The following is a 4,705-nucleotide window of genomic DNA, read 5'->3' as shown; positions in this document are numbered from 1 at the left end:
GCCTCACCATTCCTTGATTATTTGAATAATTGGCGTACGCCACATTGCTCAAATTATCAATCCAAACCTACCAATTCAAAATACAAATCAAATACAACATCTAAACATATCTTTTACAATTTAAACCTCGGGTGATAAAAGATGGGAGGCGTTCACCTTGCCATCTCTCGATTATTTGAATAATCGGCGTACGCCATATTGCACAAATTATCGACTTCCGACTAAAACACGCTAAATAAACTTGGATAAGGGAATAAGAGGCGCACGCCTCATTATTCTTTGAATAAGCAAGTAGGAGGCGTACGCCTCACTACCGTGCGTATTCAACATCTAAAAACAAACTTTCAAAATAATTTGAACGAAAAAGGAATAGAAGGCGGTCGCCTTATTATTCCTCGAAAGAATTAGACGATTGGTGTACACCACATTGCTCAATCTTTCGTCATTCTCCAAAAACATCTCAACAAATCAAACCTAACTTCTCGCCCCCGAGCGATCGAAACCAAACCAAAACACCTCAAACACATCAATCCAACTTGTCACCCCCGCGTGACCAAAAACTCCTTTCAAAGGAACACTGTCAATCCTTTCTAATGCGCCCAACAAACCAGTGCTAGAGCCTCCACCGAGAGTAGACAACGCCATCATTCAGCCGTTAGAACGCCGACCTACACAGTCGTTCATCAAAACAAAACACACCAAATATTCGTAGTAGCCCGAACTACGAATGCTCTGATTTCCTTATTGCACTATAAGGATACGTAGGCAGGAGATTTCTGTATCTTCGCGAGCACACTAATAAAAAACCTCCCTTTTCCCCCTCCTGAGGTCTTCATCCATATCTATCATCGATTCTAATCACTCGAAGCAAGCTAATAACATTCAACTAACAGTCAAATAGCAAAATCAGACTAAGAGGTTCCCGTTGAGTACAACGGACGTGAGGGGTGCTAATACCTTCCCCTTGCGTAATCGACTTCCGAACCCGAATATGGTTGCGACGACCATTATTCATTTTTTAGAGGTTTTCTCGATATTTTCCTATTCCTTCATGGGAATGAATAAAGTTCGGTGGCGACTCTGTTCGAACAACATTTTTTCCGCGTCCTATCGCGAGGGATCGCATTATCATCATTTTTGAGGTGCGACAGGTGAACCTCGTGCTAAATTGGGAAAAATGTCATTTCATGGTGACCGAAGGAATAGTTTTAGGACATATAGTTTCCGAAAAAGGTATAGAGGTAGATAGAGCTAAAATAGAAGTTATAGAAAACCTAAAACCTCCTAAAACCATCAGAGAAGTCCGAAGCTTTCTTGGACACGCTGGATTCTACCGGCGTTTTATTAAGGGTTTCTCCAAAATAACCAAACCTTTAACCGGACTTTTAATGAAAGATGCTGAATTCATTTTTGATGAAAAATGTAATGACGCATTTAATCTTTTAAAACAAGCATTAATCTCTGCACCTATTATGAAACCGCCCGATTGGTCGGAACCTTTCGAGATAATGTGCGATGCTAGTGATTATGCAGTTGGAGCCATTCTAGGACAAAGAAAAGATAAAAAATTACATGCCATTTATTATGCCAGTAGAACCCTAGATGCAACAACTGAAAAAGAATTACTCGCTGTAGTTTTCGCTATAGACAAATTTAGATCTTATCTAGTAGGAGCAAAAATTATTGTTTACACCGATCATGCTGCCATTCGTTACCTATTAAGTAAAAAAGATGCCAAGCCCAGGCTACTCCGATGGATTCTATTACTACAAGAGTTTGATTTAGATATAAGAGATAAAAAAGGCACTGAGAATGTAGTAGCCGATCACCTTTCTAGGCTAGAACATCTAAAACCTGAACTAGTACCCATAAATGATGATTTCGCCTATGATAGACTAATCGCTAGGGTAGAAACCATTGAAGATAATAACCTAGATCCTTATGAGCATCCTCAAAATTTCTTAGCAATAAGTAATGTACCCTGGTATGCTGATTTCGTTAATTACCTAGCCGCTGATATAGTACCCCCTGATCTTGACTACCACCGCAAAAAGAAATTCTTCCACGATGTGAGAAACTTCTATTGGGACGAACCGCTCCTTTTTAAAAGGGGTAAAGATGGCATTTTTCGCCGTTGCGTTCCAGAAGAAGAGGTAAATAGTGTTATCGAGCATTGTCATTCTGCACCTTATGGTGGACATGCGAGCACCTCTAAGACATACTCCAAGATTCTTCAAGCTGGCCTATTCTGGCCTACCATGTGGCGCGATGTCTATGCTTGCATTGTCAAATGTGATAGATGCCAACGCACTGGAAACATTTCAAGGCGTGATGAAATGCCTCTAAGAAACATTCAGGAAGTAGAACTCTTTGACGTATGGGGTATAGATTTCATGGGACCTTTTCCACCATCCTTAGGAAATAGGTATATCTTAGTAGGTGTAGACTATGTGTCTAAGTGGATTGAAGCTATAGCTGCACCCACAAATGACACTAGGGTAGTAATCAAACTATTTAAAAACTATATATTCCCTAGATTTGGAACACCACGTTTAGTCATAAGCGATGGAGGATCACACTTTATATCGAGAATATTTGACAAACTTTTAAGAAAATATGGAGTTAGGCATAGAGTAGCAACACCGTACCACTCACAAACTAGTGGCCAAGTAGAAGTATCTAATAGGGAGATAAAACAAATCCTAGAGAAAACTGTTTCTATTTCTAGGAGAGACTGGTCTCAGAAGCTTCAAGAAGCATTATGGGCCTATAGAACCGCTTTCAAAACCCATATAGGAACTACTCCTTATAAACTAGTTTATGGAAAATCATGTCACTTACCATTCGAGTTAGAGCATAAAGCCTATTGGGCCATTAAAACTTTGAATTTAGACTACTTAGCTGCTGGAGAAAAGCGTACCCTAGACATTCATAAATTAGAAGAACTTAGGCAATCTGCCTACGAGAATGCAAAAATATATAAAGAGAGGACAAAAGCCTATCACGATAAAAGAATAGTAAAGAAAAACTTCAATGTAGGCGATTCTGTTCTCCTTTTCAACACTAGGTTACGACTCTTCCCTGGAAAGCTACGTTCAAGATGGACTGGTCCTTTCGAAGTATCCAAGATTCTGAGATCCGGAGCCGTAGAAATCAAGAACCAAACCTGTATCCCATTCATTGTAAATGGACAAAGACTGAAGCTCTACGAAGGAGGAGACATTCCAACATACTACTCAAGCCACACCCTGATTGATCCACCGATTCCTACTACTACAAGTGTATAAATTCTGATCGTCAAGCTAATGACGTTAAACAAGCGTTGCGTGGGAGGCAACCCATGGTTTTTCTTTTCATTTTACTTTTTTCGCATTTATTTACATTTATTTTTATTTTTATTTTGTTTTATCTTATTTTGCATTGAGACTAAGATTTGAATGGTTTGCATTTTCAGGATCACTTTCTTAACTTTTACAGGATGCAGGGTTTTGATGACATGCATGTTGCCTATAGAGATAATGCTCAGAGGGAGCGCTACATTGCTTTGTATCAGCGCCCTATGGCACCCACACGTTACCCTGATCAACATTGTATGGAGGCACTGGGTATCGAGCCTAGTATCAGATTCCTTAGCCACCAGCTCCACTGGGACGAATATGCTGATGACTTGAGTAACACATATAGGAACCTGACTTTGGAGTTCCTGAGTTCATTCGACTATGACCCATATTCTGGACCAGATGGGTATGCTGCTTTCAGGCTTTTTGGAGTTGAGTACTCCTTCAGCCAGAAAGAGTTCGGTGACTTATTGGGTTTCCAGACTACTCCTGATGCTATCCCGGAGACACCTTTGGGATATTTCCTGGGTAAGGAAGTGGAGAAGTTTTGGAGTGATATATCAGGTGGCGGAAGCCAGGATCCATCTACACAGTTATCTTATGTCATACATAACCCAACCTTCAGATATTTTTAGATGATATTAGCACATTCCTTCCTGGGAAGACCGGATGCAGAGACACTACTGAGCGAAGAGGAGATCTTCCTATTATTTTGCGCATCCCAGTCTCGCCCAGTAGCATGTGGGAACTTTTTATTGAATAATCTCAGCGGTATCTCTAGATCCACCGAAGGAGTCATCCATGTTGGTGGAATCATCACACAGATTGCTATCGCTTTAGGTCTGTCTCGTAAGCTGTTGCATCTTCGGACCTACTGTGGATACACTACCATGGACATCGATTTCTGTCTAACTAGAGGAATGATGAGGAGAGCCTCTTTCCACCCATGTCAGTTCCGATTGCTAGTCGACAGTGAGGCTATACATTACTTCACATTGCCAGACCCCATGATGACCAGTGTGCATGATCCAGCGAATTGGAGTTATGCTCTAGAGGGCCAGGGAGAGACCGTCGAAGCACCGAGATCACCACCCGCTGCTGAATACACGCCTGCACCACCATCTCCTAGAATCACTGTTTTCTCTAATAATCATTCATTGCAGACACCTGACATACGCACCCAGATTGTTGAGTGCCGTAGAGAGATTGCAGAGCTTAGACAGGAAGTGGCGGACTTAACTTTACAGATAGGAGTGTCTGATCTCACCCATGCTACTGAAGCCGATTGTCTATATCAGGAGATCGCAGAGCTCAGGCAGGAGATAGCCGTGCTCCGTGGATCCACTCAGGCAGACGACACCCCTAAT

The sequence above is a fragment of the Lathyrus oleraceus genome, chromosome 6, assembly GCF_024323335.1.
Source record: "Lathyrus oleraceus cultivar Zhongwan6 chromosome 6, CAAS_Psat_ZW6_1.0, whole genome shotgun sequence".
Taxonomy (NCBI): domain Eukaryota; kingdom Viridiplantae; phylum Streptophyta; class Magnoliopsida; order Fabales; family Fabaceae; genus Lathyrus; species Lathyrus oleraceus.
The sequence above is the reverse complement of the archived record's forward strand: the minus strand, read 5'-3'. Positions refer to the sequence as shown.